We start from the raw sequence: 18,360 nt of genomic DNA, 5'->3' as shown, positions 1-18,360 counted from the left end.
GTGTGCCACAGAGCAGGTGTGACTCTGTGTATTAATTTCTCTAAGGCACTTGCAGCTACCTCTGTTCAAATGGAAGATGTACACAGGGACCAGCACGAAAGCCCTGGCTCTGAACCCTGAGAAGAGGTTGGGATTAGAGCTTTTAGATGAAACCTGTCTGAATTTCAGATCTCTCAATTTGGGAGGGCTCAAATGACAGGGAGAGGCAAAGCTTGAGTTGAACCCCTTCAAGACGTATTTGAGTACAGTCAAGTTTGGTCTGTCACAGCCTGTACCAGTATATTTTATACAGCTAATAAGGAGCACCAAGTTTATAAGGCCTGCTAGGACTATTTTCAGATGTATTACAAACTCTGGGAAGGAAATGAGTTTATCCCATAGCCATTTTCTACATCAGCTTCTGCGTTATTATAAACCATTTCAAAATGGGGGTTTCATAGCATTAATTTTGCATTGCTTGAGTCCCCCCCAGCTCTTTACTGATGTCTAGGGTATAACAATAGCAAAAGAGCTAATCCATGTTGTTTTAGCAAGTTTTAAAGTTAATATCAAAATAATACAGTATGCTTCAGATCCATGGACTCTATAGTTCTCAGCTCAAATGTGTTGCCTAACAAGTATCTTAAGCAGACTGACATGAAAATGAGTGATTTCTGGGATATCACAGATACTGAAAGAACCATACAGAAGGCAACATTAACTTGTTACTGACAAGATAGGAAAAACAGACTTTAAAATCTATTATGTTCTGAATCTTTTATTATTTGTGTTATTAGAGATGGTAGCCTGGTTAATTTAGAGTGAGTTGTCGGATGAAATCATGATTTGGCCTTTTTAAAGAGCAGGCTAAGGGTTGATGTGATGTAGTTTGACAATTTCAGGTAATAGCAATTTTGTTCTGCTCCAAAAAAGTTGATCTAAAATTAAAAGTACATTTACCTACTTTGGTAACTGTTCATTTGGCTCCCCTTTTCAACAGCATCAAACAAATTGGTCATCTTTGCATTTAACCGCCTTCACAGTTTGCTTCTGCCTGCTCTTTCACATCACTGCTGCCCTTACCACAACCCTTATTGCCCATCAGTTCCAGTTTTCTCCCTTCTCTCATGCAATCTTTATTCATGAAAATTGTAAATAGTAAAAATCTGCAAAGCTAGTATGCTGTGTTCCTTCAAATCCGGCCTTAAAACTCACCTCAGTTGTGATGCCTGTAAACTGCCAAAGAGAAGCTAAGCAGCTGGTGTGCTGTGATCACTGCTTATTATGCTAATTGTCTGCATGAAACAGTGGGAGTGAAGCATCAAACACCCCTCTGCTGCATGTCCCACTGTCCTTCGGAAGCTGTGGGGGAGGCTGTGGCTGTCTTTGGAGGTACACATTGTTCTTTCCTTAGCTCCTCAGTCTAATAGGGTAATCCAGCCAAGGTCTAATACAGCATGAGAAATTAATTTTTAGCAGAGGATTGCCAACATGATGGGTGTGAAAGCCTCTCACCTCCCCTGAACTGCGAAGAGCCACAGGTGTCCAAATGCAAATCAGAATTTCGTATGAGGTTTTAAGAGATTTGTCCCCAGAACATGTAGATTTCCCGTCTCTGCTTCTATATATGACTGGCAAATTGTCTTTTAAGGAAGTAGCCCTACGTGGATTTTCTTCTTTTCCAGACTTTCACAAAAACCCAAGGCTTTATATCTTGGAGTTTAACAAACCTTAATAAAAAACGGTAAACTTCTTTGCTGCAAATGAAACCAGGTCATTTATTTTATGTAGATGATAAATACACTTATTTGTTTTTCTTACAGACACACGGAATCCTGAATAGACAAAGAGAAGAGAGCTAAGAACACAGTCTGTATTGTGAATAGTAAGTGAATGTTATTTGTACTTCCATTTTGTATTTTTCCTGTTTGCAGTTCTTTTAACAAGTGTAAGAAATTAGTACAGTGAGCATTTCTGCCTTTTATCCAACTCAGTTTCATTTCACAGGAGTAGGTTATTATTAATCCTATAATCACCTTAGGTAAGAAGCCCAGATAATCCGTGCAATGTATCTATATCACTGCCCATACAGAAAATATTGTTATTGCCTTTTTCTTCTCAGTCAAAGTGAATTCTAATGCTAGAAGGTATCAAGATAAAATAGCATTACACTAACATTGGCTCACACCTGAAATTTTGCAGAAGAGTAGTTAAGTTTTGGATCAATACAGACAGATTGTGTTGGGTGGGGACAGGAATGTTATGGTTATGATTTATCACTTAATCACTGATAAGTTGTTCTGAACTGCGCTGGTCAAAGCTGTGCTGTTCACTTCCCAGTATGACCAATTGCCTGCAAGCTTACAATGCATGGCTTCATTGTCCATTAAGACAACGAGCTATGAAAATAAGCCATGTTTGTGGTGTGGATGCTATTATCAATGTTGTCCTCTGGAAAATATCTCAGGTTCCTGGTGAAGTACCAGTTGTGATACAGCGGAGAACAGACACTGCTTTTATTGCCAGTCCTAAGTAATATGCCCTGGGAAAAGTAACAGTGTATATTGTTGTACTACATTACTGGGTAACAAAAGGTGGCAATATCCTTTAAGAACCAAAGCAGATAAATGTGTGCTAAGACATTTCTATTAACAGTTCAAACATAACAGTTCCTCTGTGTTACATGCTAATAGAGCCTGATTCTTTGTGGGAGAAGATTGTGGACAGTATGTAACATACTGAGAATATATGCTGTTCAGCACTATTCTACTTTCAGACCATACGGTTGACACTATATTATTCAGTAGAATTGAAAAAATTTATGGTCGTTCATGAAATCCCTACTCATTTATCCAAACTGATGTATGGAACAGACTAGATTTGGGTATAAATAAATCTTGGAATTTTTTTTGGCAAGCATTAAAAATTAAATGCTTTAGTGGGAAAATATATATATATATTTATAAACCTCAGAAGCTAAAAAATGTCTAGTGTCTCTCTGGGCAACCAAGATCAGCGATACGTTTTAATGTTACATTTAATCAGTCATCATGAAAGGAAATATGTGACATTTCACTGAATCTGAGGGCAACATGTTTGAAAAGCTGGTGCTGTATATGTATGACTATTTATACAATGTACCAAACTGTGCTACCAGTAGGCATTTTTTAGCTTATAATGAAGCATTACGGGGAAACAAAAAACAAACAAACAATGACAACAAAAAAGTTTAAAGATCCCTGTCAAAACTCACCTATTTCTCTTAGCTTTCCATTGCTTCTTCTGTCAATCATACTTTCTTTCCATTCTTTCTGTTTTTTCCCTGTCACATCTTGTGGTCTATATTCCCTAAATGTGTCACACCTCTCTTCTTATGTCTTTCCAGTCTTATACCTATATACCTAACCTGCTCCAACTTCATAGTTTTTCCTCACATCTCCCACTCAGTGCCATCTCGTCTTCGTATTTGCAGAGCTGCCTTGCAGTATGTTCCCAATCTTTGGAAAATTTTGAGCTTGCTATTTCTAGTATAAAACAGATACTTTACAGACCTAGAACATTACAGGTGTTACCAATAAATAATGTACTGAATAATACCATATACCTATACATTTTGTGAAGGTTTTCAATATATTGTACTATGAATCAGCTCTAATATTTTTTATTTGTGAAAGATATGGTGAAAGTTTGGAAAGTTGTTTAACGCATGGTATACCTTCAAACAAACCAGTTATGCTGTTCTCCAGGATCAGAAGTCTTGGCAGCAGTTGACTGATAGTAACATACATGTATATAAATATTAGTAATTCCAAGCAATTCATTTAACTCAAATGATGTATGCATACAAAAAATCCTGGAGTTGTGTTAGACCTGTTTGTAGAAAGCAAATTTCATTATTGCAAGCACTCTGACTCTTCACTAATATTCCTCTGTCAAGTGGCCAGAACTCACAGGCAGCTGTTTCAGAATAGTGTGGATTTATTTGTGCACAGTGAGAAAAAATTAATCAACTATTATTGGTACTCCATCACATACAAATTCTCTCTTCTGCTAGCAGAATAGGTTGATGGAACCTTTTCATATTGTCCATCAGTTAATTTTATCAGTCATGGTATTATGATTATAAACTACAAATGACCTAACAATGAATATATAATTATAGAAATGAAACTGTACAGTGGTTATTTAACATTTTTAATGTGTAATTTATTAAACAGTCTCTTTGGAATATACATGGGAAATTGGAATAATAAAACAGAAAGAAAATTACTTTTAAATTTCATCCATCATTAGTGAGAAGCAATGTTACTAGCTTGAATCAAGCTATACATTGCTCCATGTGGGCAGGTTCATGTGCGCTACCTTTGGGCCTGCTTAAAACATCCTTCTAAACATTGTTATTCATACACTAAGCTATGTCATTCTTCTGACACTGAGACCAATTAATTGTGCATCCTTGTTTTAAAGGGTTTTTCTTGACTGTTTTCTTGAATTAAAAACTAAATTTCCAAATACCCATTGCTGAATGCAAAAGTATTAGATTACAGATATAGGAAGAAGATAAAATTAATATTAGTTCTTATTAAGAAAATGATAGAATAAAAAAATGGAATGTGAATTATATTTAGTGGGTTTTAATAGTTTTATTTTAAATGCAAGGGTCTTTGTCTGTCGTTTGGCTTTGATGCTGCAAGAGGTGAGTCTTTTTTGGAGGGAAAAAATCTCAGTGTGTTCCACAGAAGGCATTTGTTGACCTAGTGTATTTAGCAGCAATCAAATTTCATCTGCTACATGCTCTGGTTTTTCTTATAATTGACATCTTTGGTGGCTGCTGGTTAATGGCAGCTTCTTCATTATTCTTGGGCAATAAAGAGAAGTTTGGGTAATGTGGCATGGATTAGGAGACTGCACGGCTGAAGAGCTAATGCAAGGCAGGCCCAGCCTGGCTGCATTTGACTGCCATTGGGTGAGGCAAGGCCTGGCCTGCCCACAGTGATTGCATGGGCGGTTTGACTCCAGTACGTGGAGGGGAACTAATTTAGCATTAGCTTATGAGCATGTAATATTACCATTGTTTACCCTAATATCTATTTCAAAAGCCTACTGGCTTTTATATTTTACCATTTTCCATACTATATCCAGAGGTATGTAATGTACCAGAGACAAAGTAGCTAAATGAAGGGTTCCTTGGTTTTGGAAGGGTCAGTTCTGTAAAAGTTGAATTTATGAGCCTTCGAAAGGAAATGAGCCTATGGTTTCTGAATGTTCTCTGCTAATCACAATAATCTTCCCTTACATTACAGTTTCAATCTTTCATTGCAATGCAATAATCTGGAAGCAGCATAGAGGTGCCCTCATTCCCTGTGCTCCCAGGTTTTCTCATTGCCCATTAAAATTCATGTGCATATACTGTAGGCTTGGATAAAAGAGTTCATTTGACTGTTCACACTACCTGAATTCTTTAATGAGGTCTTCCCCTAAATTAGTTTCACTTCTCAATTTTATTTTTTTTTTCCACGGTGGAAGTATGAACTTCTGGCAAAGTGTATAGTAATATTTGCATAGTGTAAGGATTTTTTATTATTATTTTGTCTTGGCTACGATGTTAAGACTATTCAGAGTAGTATATTCTCTGTGACTCATCTGCTTACAAAATTCGGTGCCTCAAAAACTCATTTTTCTTTTTTTTTTTTTTTTTTTTTTATTGATCGTGTATTACAGCCACAGCTTTGCATTTTTTAATGTGAGATCTCTGACACAGATTTAGATTCTGTAGTGCTTTGAGGTATGCTAGTTATGCAACCTAATTTTGCAAAATGGCTCTGTGTATGTACTTCCCTGGGGCTTCAGTTTAGTTGTCATTTATCATTTTAGCACTGTGAGTGATTACTCTCTACTATTTAATTCGTCTTCTGCAGCTTCTCAGCTTTTTCTTCAATTGGTAAACACATACTTTTCTAGACACATTTTCAAATGATGTGTTTTCCAAGTGCCCCAGAAGTCATGTAATCTTATTTTTCTCAGCTAGGAGTTGAACCATTTAAATAAATTATTGGCTCATATTGTGTCTATTACTTGGAAGTTTTGCATTTCAAATCTGTGTTGCATTTTTCATTTTTCAATGTCACTGTATTTATCTATTCTGAAATATGTGTATTTACTAACTGTATCTCTGTCCTTCAAAAAAATAGCAAAGTAAATGAGCACCTTTTTTAAGTGTAGGAGCCAAAAGCTTGGGCTGATGCTACTGCAGTAGACTTTAGCCACCTTTGCATGTTAGGTTTCAAATGCAAAGTCTTTGCTAGCTTAATTTGCTTGTTGGAATTTCACAAGACAGTTCCAACATACGCTTTGTTTCTCATCTTATGTACTGTGTTCCTGTACCATAATTTGCTATTTTTAAACATTACATAGAATATCAACATGGCTATGATTTAAACCAGGTTCTTTAAGAGTCACATTCAGCTTTTAATTAAAAAAAATGTTGTTTTGCATTGTCATACTGTGTATACATATGGTGGCAGTTTTACACAATTACTATGGCAACTTCCAAGTATCTACTATAATGAACAGCTTCTGTGATCCACATGTCAAATAAGTTTTACCTTTAAATTTTCCTTTCTCACGTAGTTTTATTTTGATCATTTGATTTTATTTTTTATTTTTTTACTATTTAGTCACCAGCTATACTTAAGAGTTGTGATTAAAATCTCTTAGTAGGCAGAATTATACTGCCAACATCAGCAAAGCTGCACTATGATGACACAACTGCTGCTGTAGTTCTGTCTTCAAGTACAGTCAAACAAAATTAGTAGAAATCTGGTGTTGTATGCTTCTGGGGGACAGTTTGGCATTCTTTTTTGTGACAGAGCTTTAATCAATATTTATCTTTTGCTTGTAATTCTTACTGTCTTTGCACAAACCCCTTCTAAAGACTACCAGGTTTGCTTTGGTAATTCATGGTAGGTGAATTCCAACCCATGTTTTGTAGAACATCAGAGATAGCCAGTTCTGTCACTATTCTTGTAGTGAGTTAGCTTTGACAAGGAACGAAAAGGATATTGTTTCTTGTCAACTCACCTATTTGGCATTTATGATTAACTCAAAAAATAGCTAATACAATACCGGTGATAACATACAGAAAGGTTAAAGTGATTCCCACCCATGGAGTTTGTACTAGCCAAATAACATTATTTGGCAGTTTTGGATCCTCTCCAAGTGTGATTTTGTTCTTCAGTGATGATTTTGTTTCCTTCTTTTAAAGTTTCACGCAGTAAATCTTATTTTGAAGACATATAGCCATCATAAACATCACATTTTGACAGCTTTTCTTATGTGAATGAAACTCATTCAAGTCAGTCTATCCAGAAATAAAAAGATGCATCTTAGACCTGTTTACAATGATATCTTTAAGTTACTAGTATATTGACAGTATATTTCTCAGGATACGTGAAGAGAAGAATAATAGGAAATTCAGTTACTTTCCTATGTAAATAAAAATGTTTTTCAAATCCATTACCAAAGTCAGCATATCAGTTTTAGTAAAATACATGATAGACACTTGATAGAATTTATACCAGATTAAAAATGTATTTTATGATAGTAATCTTAAGTATTTATCTTGCTAGCTGAAGTGTATGAACATTTGCTTTGAATTTTTCTTTTTGCAATAAATACTTTGTAAAAAATACTAGTAAAATTCAAAATTAAGTGATTTTGAAAAGCATTATTCCTCGCTTTAGTCATGTGAAATTAAGATAGTGTTGTGTGTTTTTTTTTTGTTTGTTTTTTGGTTGGTTGGTTGGGTTTGTTTTGTGTTTTTGTTTTTTTGTGTTTTTTTTGAGATTTTATTGCATAAAACTACATCTACAATTTAGGAGTGCACTGGAATATATAGAATATATTGGTAGTAGAACTGTAACGTGCATCTGTTGCTGTAGTTTCAATTTTGAACAGTAAGCTAAAGAGGCAAGGGTGTGGTTTTCCTGGAAGAGGAGCCTCCGTACAAGGGTTTTTACAGCAAACTTGGTTGATATATTTACTGCTTGTGACTTTTGTAGCTACATTAATAAATGCAACAATGATTTGTGCTGAAGGCATATGTTTTTGAGTATTGTGGTTATAACACACATAACATGTAGGTCATGTTCCCAGTCTTAACCACTAAAAAGCTTTAGTTAAGTCATTAGGCCATTCAGATTGTTTCTAAATGAGCTATATATTTGGGAGTTTTCCTCATTATTGCCTTATTTCCATGACCGTGCTTCAGTTTCTCCAAAATTTAAAGATTAAGAAGTGTATTTTTAATTGAAAAGTGAGATTTTTATGCAATCACATGGATCCAGAAGTTGGAGCTTCTAGGAATAACTCCCAAAGACTTATTGCAAAGTCTGGCAATCCTGTGTAAAATGCATGATAGCCTGGAGGTCTCTGCTAGTACTGTACAGCAGTACACTTTGATCTTTCCAATAATAGGTCTCCCAATACCTTTTCATTTCTAAGAGAAATAGTGCCCAGGCTGCTCTTATACCATAAGTCTATTTCACCCATACTTATAAGTTGTGATGGCAAGTGAGAACATTTGTTTTAGAAAGAAGGATGAGGAGAAAAAAGGAGTAAGATGTCATTTAGATTGTACAACCTTAGCCATTCTTAATGGGATTTTATTCTTAAAATTTGTCACCATGTTTGAATCTTTAGTTTAAATGAAATGCTTAACATCAACAGAGTTTATTTAAAGATCTAATTTCACTTCAGGGAAAATAATTTTAGGAACTTTAATCTGCATTAAACTATTAGTTATTTAACCACTAGCTATTTAACTGGTAATAGTATATCCTGCAGATAACAATGATTCCTTTTGGAGAGTTATGCTCTATTGGGCAAATATGCATTGAGGGAGGTTTTAAAAGGGAATTACATCTAAACTTTATAATTATGTACTTAGACATTTCTTAAGGAGAATAGAAGCCATGGCCATTCATACATAAAGTGGTATATTCTTCAGAAAGATCTAAATGTTTGCAGAACACAGCTATTCTTGTAACAAGGAATTGTTATGTCTCAGATGCTATATCACTATCATTTTTGTATTTTTCTCTGAAATTTGCCTATTTGCAGTCTCAGTGTCTGGAGCTATGACCTGTCATTGTAGACATTCTAGTTGCACTATGGAACCAGTCCACACTCCAGTCCTTAATGGACTAGTTCTATATCCATTTAAAAATAATAGTAAACTCTGAAAGAATTTGAAACCAGACTGCCTTTTAAGAAACAGTTGCTCAAAAGAAAGTAGGTTATATATAACGTCTATGATACCATCATTAGCACACAAAAATGTTGCAAGCTTTCTGTACAATTTTCACCTGTATTTTAAAGGCTGTTTCATCCCTAAGTAATACTTGTTGTTTATATTTGATAATCTGCTGGGTACGATCATTATAAAAAAGATGGAGAGCAACTTTTTGCTCAATCAGAGCTAATGATAGGACAAAGGGCAATGGTTTTCAACTAGAAGAGAGGAGATTTAGGTTTGAGGTTAGAAAGAAATTTTTCCCTCAGTGGATGTTGAGGCACTGGAACAGGTTGCCCAGAGAAGTTGTGGATGCCCCATCCCTGGAGGTGTTCAAGGCTAGGTTGGACAAGACTCTGGGCAACCTGATGTAGTGGGTGCCCATGGCAGGGGGGTTGGAACTAGATGATCTATGAGGTCCATTCCAACCCAATCCATTCTATGATTCTATGATCTTTAAGGGGCCTTCCAACGCAAGCCATTCTATTATTCTATGATTATACTGAATCACAGCTAGATTTCCACATGTGCTAATTGCGCTTGAAGCTAAATCAGTGACTTCAAGCATGTGGAAAGCTGTGCAGTGCTATCCAGCCCCATCATGGATCTTACACAACGGCTTTCTCAGCTCTCTGACATTCAAGAAGCATGACAGCTGTACTTTCTGGTTTTATTGAGGGCTGTCCTTTGTAGTTGATCAACAGAGAGACTACAGCTTGCCCCATCTATTTGTGGCAGTATTAGTAGGGATCACAAAATCACAGAATTGTCTAGGTTGGAAGAGACCTAAGATCATTGAGTCCAACCTCTGACCTAACACTAACAGGTCCTCCACTAAACCGTATCGCTAAGTTCAACATCTAAATGTCTTTTAAAGACCTCCAGGGATGGTGACTCCACCACTTCCCTGGGCAGCCCATTCCAATGCCTCACAACCCTCTCAGTAAAGAAGTTCTTCCTAATATCCAGCCTAAAACACCCCTGGTGCAACTTTAGCCCATTCCCCCTCATCCTGTCACCAGGCATGTGGGAGAACAGACCAACCCCCACCTCGCTACAGCCTTCTTTAATGTACTCATAAAGAGCGATAAGGTCACCCCTGAGCCTCCTTTTCTCCAGGCTGAACAAACCCAGCTCCCTCAGCCACTCCTCATAGGACTTGTTCTCCAGACCCCTCACCAGCTTCGTCACCCTTCTCTGGACTCTTTCGAGCACCTCGACGTCCTTCTTGTAGCGAGGGGCCCAAAACTGAACACAGTACTCGAGGTGCAGCCTCACCAGAGCCTAGTACAGGGGGACAATCACTTCCCTAGACCTGCTGGCCACACTGCTTCTTATACAAGCCAGGATGCTGTTGGCCTTCTTGGCCACCTGAGCACACTGCTGGCTCATATTCAGCCGACTGTCAACCAATACTCCCAGGTCCTTCTCCGCCAGGCAGTTTTCCAACCATTCCTCTCCCAGCCTGTAGCTCTGTGCTGTGGATCATACCACTGTCCTGAATATTAAAGCCCTATCCTGAACTAGAGGGAAGGGGGTTTGTACTTCTCAGGAATTTTTTGGCGTGATTGCCAGAATTTCCTTTTTCATTAACTTGTTTCTCTTTTGTGTCACATTTTAACTATGTTTTTCCAAAAAAGAGCTTCAGTTAACTAACTTTCAGTTAATTTGAGCATTCTTTTTCCCATGACATTTTGCTTCACAGCTTGAGGAGTCTTATGTAGAAAAAAGTACTTATGCCATTGAAAAACTCAGATGTCTGATACTGAAATTTTCCAAGGATATTAGCTAGTGGACCTGTGGAATTTGCTTAAGCCTCCTGAGTCTCTTTCCTTTTAAAACTGAATGTGGTGGCACATAACTGTCCAGGGGGATTGGAATTCACTCCTGCAGCAAATCTGCTAGTATTGCTACTGCCATGAAATGAATGAGCCAATGAGCATCCAAGTATTGCAAAGACCTTGAAGAGCTACAGATGTATGTACTGCTATTACTTACTGTAACTCTTTCAGATGCAGAGGTTGTTCTGAATATTGCTTTGTCTAGTAGTGCATGCTTCCTAGAAGATGCCATCATGTTGGTCTGTTCAATAAATGTGTTCATCAGTACCTGATTATTTTTGAAGGATGTTAAAAGAAACTGAGATTATATCTGTTGTTAAATAAATGTTAAATAACTGTAAACAACTATTTATTTTTTCTAGTGTTTTCTGAACTTGAAAATGCCCACGTAAGACAGTGAACAAATCCTACAAACATCAGACTTTCTTGCTTCATTTTTTACCCATATAAACTCTCTGCCTTCCTTACTCATTCTTCTGGGAAAACTCAGCAGACTTTATATGCCTGAATTATGGGAAGAAGAGGAAATTTCTGGTATAATATCCTAATCTGCTACCTGGTACTATAACATCAAGTCCCATATTGTTTCTGATTGTCCTTTTGCCTTTCATTTTTCTTTATATTCCCTTTGCGGTTGTATTATTTGCAGCTCTGTCTGAATCTTTATTCCCCTTCTAGAACTACCTTGGCCGTAGTCTTCTGGAAAAGATCCCTCATTTCCCAGTGTCACGTAATTTGTCTTTACATAGTTTCCATAGTCATTTATCTTCTTCTAACAGGGATAAAATAAGGCTTCTTTCACCTGACATCTGCTGGAGTGCGGTGGGGAGGCTGTGACTGACCTTGCAAAGAGGTACTCAAGCTGGGCCAGTACCTGTTCATGTAGCTGTGTAACTAGGCAGAGAGAGAGCAGTTGCTTTTTATATATGCCTTCCTTCCTTCTGGTGCTCTTACTGTCATGCTATAGAACGGTAAGGGAACACGGGGTTTCTATCTACTCCAAGTGTTTCTTTCTTTGACGTAATCCCAGAGTTCTTTGGACATTTCTCTATCTCCATCATCAAACTGTCTTTGTAGCTTTGTTTCTGCAGCTGCTTCCTTTTCTACATTCTATGGGCACGGGGCTACAAGCTTACATTGCCCCAGTTAGAACACTTTGCTGATAGGTGATACATTAATACATTATCCGCCTTTTTGTTGGTAGTCAAACCTTAACTTTGGCATATAGTACTTTCCCTAATTTATCTGTGTATGACACATTGGTTTTGATCCGTTTGATGAACTGCTGTTTTCTGCCGATTAGATATTTTAGTAAGAATTAAAAAAAAAGAAAAGAAAAGAAAAGAAAAGAAAAGAAAAGAAAAGAAAAGAAAAGAAAAGAAAAGAAAAGAAAAGAAAAGAAAAGAAAAGAAAAGAAAAGAAAAGAAAAGCTTATGCTTCTTCCTTTTCTTCTTGTGTGTGTGATCATTTTGTGACCATTCTGTGTCTTTCCCTCTTGTGCTTGCTCTCTTGTGCTCTTTTTCTCTATTTCACTGGAGTGTTATGTCCTTAGTTGTCAAATAGCTCCTTCTCAGCTGAAGTTCCAGTGCTGAATCAAAAGAAATCAACCAGAAGCTCCATAAAAATGTTTCATTTTCACAGTGAAACTGAATTTTAAGAGTCTTGAATGAACAAAAGTATATTACTAAAAGAAGAGTATGAGGTTTGTGAAAAGGGATCTCCAAGATTTAGCATACGAAACCAGAAATGTTATGATAAGATTATGAAACCTCGAGGGGCTATTTGAATGAGGGGTTATTTGGTTGTTTCTACAGAATAAATAAAGCTCCATCTTATTAATCCTAAGTGCCCTTTTATTTGTTGCAATATATTAAATCAGGGCTGCAGTATCTCTTCAGCATTAGCTTCCCAGAAACAGCAACACCAAACTGGAACTATCAGTCAACTAGGTGATACAGATACAACGCTGAAAATACATGAGTGATAAAGCAAGTCACTATTTTTTCCAGAAACAGCACATCCATTTCTTTGCGGTACCAACAGGAGATTAAAAATAAATAAATAAATAAATAATAATATATACAGATGCACATGTATAAAAACAGTTGAACAACGTGTTTACTGACTAATAAACCACTTTCATAGGTTAAATATTGGTGAGCAAAGGAGAAAGACAAAGACAGGTTAAAAGTTACAGTGTCATGAATTGCATGGTATACATAAAGCAGTTCACACTCTAAGAACTGTATGACAATTGTGAATCACAACTGCTTAAAGATGTCCTGGCTACTAGGAGAAATTAAGGCATTCTCTGGGGATTCTGTGTAAAGTTGACTGAGATCTGAGTAGAGCATTTCTATTACACTCAACAGTGCTGAGTGGCTAAACATAACAGGTGGCTTTCAAGGTGTGAATCAGCATGCAGCATAGCTGTCCCTGTTCAGCCTTGCCTATTTGTAGACATTCTGGTTACCAAAATGTTGCTTCATCAGTTTATTAATTTAGGAATACAATATAAATGCTGTCACAACTTCTTTAGCAGAAGATGCCTATGAAAATTATGACAGGGTAATTGGACAATTCATTTAACAACTTAAAACTCAGAGATTTAAAATGAACTGAGCTGTGTCAGTTGATTATATACTATACTGCAACCTGCCTTATGGGGGTTTCCTCAGAGTGGATTTAGAATGCTTTACAGGAGATTATGGTAATACAAGGTGGGTGGTTTTTTTTTTCTTTTTTTTTGCCTTTTTTTTTTTTTTTTTTAAGTGAATTGAAGAGCAATTGCTACTTCTCATGGGACTAAGTGGGAGGAGCAGGTGAACCGTGGGCTCCAGTCACAATTCTAGATGTCATAATCAAACAAATATCAAACCAGTACCAAGAGAAAATCCCAAAAATTAGAAAATGAGAGAAGTCTGAATGTTTCTAAATAAGGGCATCTACCTTTCATGATGCTGACTTCTTAATTTCAATTTTCATGTTTTTACTTGGTGTGATGCCAGTAGAAAGAAGGATTTGTTCATTTATTTTTTCAGTGACCAGAAATTTTTCTCAGCCACTTACAGTTAGAAAATGTTACACTGTACAGGACAGGGAAAAAAAAAAAAAAGGACTTTCAGTGATAATACAGAGGAAAAATGGTGAAGGATCACAGTTATTTATCTTTAAAAGGGATCTCCATAGTAACTGCATTTATTTAGGATTCTTAATACATGTATTGTTACCTCTTCTCTGACTGGGTGAAATTTATTTGGTCACCTAGAATTTAATGTGACTTGTACCATTGATTTCTCTCAGAAAGGGCAAGAGATTGAAATTAAAGAAATAAGGGTGAGCAGATATATCTGGAAACTATCACTGAGAAAGTGATGAGTAAATGCATGCAAGTTCATGATGTTCTTTGGTAAGATAAGAGGTAATAGTATTATAGGTAAGAAAAGACTAGGCCCAAATTATGTTCTGAAGATAAAAAAAAAAGGTGTCATGAAAAGAACATTTTTTACATGTATCAGTTAGCTATATTGGTAAACAAGAGCAATGACAACTTAGAGCAAGAAGAATGCAGGTGAAGGTTTTGTCAACGTGCAAGTAAGCTCCTCAAGATACCCTGATGAAAAATTGCTGGTAGTTGGTTTTCCCTTATGGTAGCCTTGACCTGCTGTATATTCTCTGTAGAACTTCTGCCATTTTCACCCCAAATAAAAGTAGCCATTCAGAAAGTTTAGCATTTTGCTTTTTGATTGTGCCTGGTTAAAAAAAAAAAAAAAAAAAAAAGTAAAAAGTAGAAACGTGAAACATTTGGCAGTGACAAATGGTGTCTGATCTGTAGGCACCATTTGTTGTACTCTGAAATGATGTAGAATGCTATCTTGTTCAGATGCTTTCACAGCTAGGTGTCTGTAGCTTATATTGTTGCTTGTTCACAGAGTAAATGGTTTCACGTGTGTTTGGGATGTGTAGGTTTTGTATGGTGTTTTCATTATAATTCAGTTGGGTTTGGGGAAACATCACTCATTTTCTATACCTTTATGGAAAGCATGCAGAATTATCTTGACTCTACAAGAAACTATATATTTCTGTGTATTAGGACTTGACTTTTGTTTTGTTTTGTTTTGATGGGAGCTTATCCACAGCTTGATTGCCCTGTCATTTTCTGGTGCTTCTGGGGCAGTGATGCTTCTTCTGCAGCCTGAAATTTACAAACCCATCACTTTTTTTTTTTTTCCTTTATTTTTTCCTCTGGAACAATGAGTTCCAGTCTTAGAACAAGACTTCCCTCAAAGAAATGCGAAGAGTGAGAGATTTGCAGCTTTGCTTTTGGATGGAGTTTCATATATCATTATTGTTAATTATCTTATCACCTTGTGATAGTATCATAAAAAGTACTAAGCAGACTGTATAAAATTTATAAGAATTTACATAGTACCATAAACTAAAGTATTCTGCTAAGATTCAGTCACCCTCCTTTTGTTGTGTATGCCTGGTACCTTATTAACTCATAAGCAACGCAGTCTCCAGATTAGAGTTCTAAAAGATAACCTATGAAATCAATTAGTCTTGTACAGAAAAGGCAAATGCTTGAAATGGAGGAGTCTGGCAGAAGCCTCACTGATAAAAACAGTGGCAACTGTGACAAGGGAATCCTACATAAGGCTTATCTGCTAGCATAATTTACAATGTATAGAAATGTCCACCGAAAAAGTGCTAGTTGGTATGGGGAAGTTTTGTGGGTAAACATCACATTTCTATTCCCTCTTGGCTTTTTCATGAAACTCTTATTTAATTTTCCAAGAGAAGGCAGTTTCTCTTGTTCAGTGAAGTATAAAGCACATTTCCACTGAAGTTAATAGCTGTTGCTAGGTAAGATGTGACTTCTGGCTGGGTAAGCCTTACTAATAAAGAAGATGAGAGCCATTCTAGAGGCTCTTATTCCTTTCGATTATGATAGTTTTTTCTTTTTTTTTTTTTTTTCTTTTTTTAATGATTTCTTTGATGTTTTTTGTTTTGTCTTTTTTTTTCTTTCTTTATGCTTGATATTACATTATTCTTGGTGTTACTCATCTTACTATTTGAGTTCTTTACTTTTAATAGTTTATTCTGTGCTTACTGTATTTGGAGACACAGATAGATCTTGGTTAGTGTCTATATCTATATTGTCTAACTTTATGAACCTTTAAACTTGAGATCTTGAAACAGCTTCAGGAATTTTTCATGATTGTTGTATGTGCCAGGAGATCCTGTACTTTAAGGAAATTGGCTTTCTATTTCTCAGTCTTCACTACAAGATAGGCAGGTGCCAAAGCTGCCACGTCCCTTCCAGGAAGTCAGATAGCATGTTGTAGTTTACGTTTGGTTGCTCCTGCACTCTCATGCCACTTATGCAATTGTCTTTATGCCTGGTATTGGAAACACACACAGCATTTTTTCTGGTGCTTATGGTGAATATCATGTTATCAAGACAGGCAGTCACTTCACCTCCAGGTTACAGTAATGCCCCTTTTTAAACTAGCAGCTGAGCATTATTTAAAAAGAGACCATTAGGTGGCCTTTTATCAGAGATTAAGCCAAAGATCCAGATCAGATCCCAAACACTCTGTGATGCCTCTGAACTATAATGACTGAAATGGATGCATTTGTCCCAGCAGAGCTGTCATGACACACGGGTAAATTTTTTAGCTTTTTAATTAAAGATACTTTTAGGTAGGACTAAATAATCTTTTCCAAACTGAATAACTGTATGATTCTATGTCTGAGATAACCTAACCAAAATAGTTCTATTAATTAGCTTCTTATCATTTTTTCAGTTGCTGGCCATTAGTAAATATTTGGTTTCTTCAAGCCTGATTTCTCTAGGTGGGTGATTTAGGTATTTATAATTATGGGAGAAGGCATTTGTTCATTTCCATGTTTTTTCTATGATATCTTATAGGACTTTCCAAGTCACATTGCATTTTTAAAAATAAATGAATAAATAAAGAGGAGTTGAAGGAATATAGGAACAATTCACACATCTATATGTGAAACTTTGAATTTGTCCCAAGATGATGTCTTAGCTACCGACTGTGAGAACCAAAATTGACTTTCCATACAAAAAGAGTTATATTCTGTAATTCTGTGAATTTCTTCAACTGTTGAAAAAGCATGTTTTTATTTTTTAAATTTATGACCATGTTTTTGTAAGTCTGTTTACTGTAGGGCATGTTCATGGTCTCTTGAAATGTCAGGACATAAAAAGGAGTGAATAATGGACTTCAATAGAACTGGGAATAATAGGTAAAAGCCCTATATCAGAAGTCACTAGTTGTTTTCTGGGGTGTGTATAATTATCTCTGTTTCAGTGGGGGTAACCTGCAGCTGTGAAAAAGATCAATTATTATTGCCTACACTGTTATTTTCTGTTCCACAGTAAACGTTAAATTCATTCTTTATCCCTAAATTAATATTTTATGTCAAAGCTTGGGGAAGAAAGAAAGGGCTTTGTAGGGGGAAGAGATGAAGTGTATATGTATAATTGAAAGCTGCACTGGAAAGGACATTTTGGTTAATGCTGGTTCCCATGGTTACTTGCAAATAATTATGCAATTTTAAAAACACAAAACTTTTTTTGCAATCTTACTTCCAGGCAGATGTGTCCAGCAGTTAATTATCGTTAGCTATGTAAGAAGTAAATTACCAGCTTTGATCTTTAAATTTCGTCTTAGCCTACATATTTTACACCTGTGCATACTGCATTTTTATCGGCTTTACTAAGATTAGATTTCCAAGTTAGGCAATTTTGTCTGGCTTAAATAATCTTATCAGTTTGCTATCGGTTTATTTTTACCTCCTCAAGTTTTATAGTAAACTATGAATACCTGTTACTGTTTTTTCAAAACAGTATCCATTATACATTTAACAGTTTTGGTCTTTTCTCTTAGGGCCTTTTCTTTATTATGATGTACCTAATTTTATTAAAATCATTCAGCTCATGGAAAGCACAGTGATGAAAATGGAGTCTGCCATGAAAGTTGGTCATAAGAGAACACTGTTCTTTTTTGTTTGTTTCATTAATAACAAATATAAGTTTATGTTGCTAATAATAGTAGTAAAACAATTATTATATTTTTAATACCATATTAATGTGATGTGAAAAATAAACCAATTAGATTCAACTGCCCACGTTTTCCTAAATGAAACAAAACTCTGTCACTGTTTTGCTTGTATAGCTTCCCTACATGGCCTTGGAACTGCACAACACATGTC

The 18,360-nt window shown here is 36.0% G+C and overlaps 1 protein-coding gene across 5 annotated transcripts in view; it reads left to right on the top strand.

Moving 5' to 3' along the window:
* The window catches only part of SYT1 (synaptotagmin 1), a 360,501-nt gene that overhangs the window by 124,852 nt on the left and 217,289 nt on the right, over positions 1–18,360 (top strand). For all 5 annotated transcript variants that reach the window (XM_084528065.1, XM_084528067.1, XM_084528062.1 and 2 more), the window contains one exon: positions 1,803–1,864. The gene's annotated coding sequence lies outside the window, so the exon portion shown is untranslated. The remainder of the gene's footprint in view (positions 1–1,802; positions 1,865–18,360) is intronic.

Source organism: Aythya ferina, assembly GCF_964211825.1.
Source record: "Aythya ferina genome assembly, chromosome: 1".
Taxonomy (NCBI): domain Eukaryota; kingdom Metazoa; phylum Chordata; class Aves; order Anseriformes; family Anatidae; genus Aythya; species Aythya ferina.
Note: the sequence above shows the minus strand (reverse complement) of the source record. Positions and strands in the feature narration are given on the sequence as shown.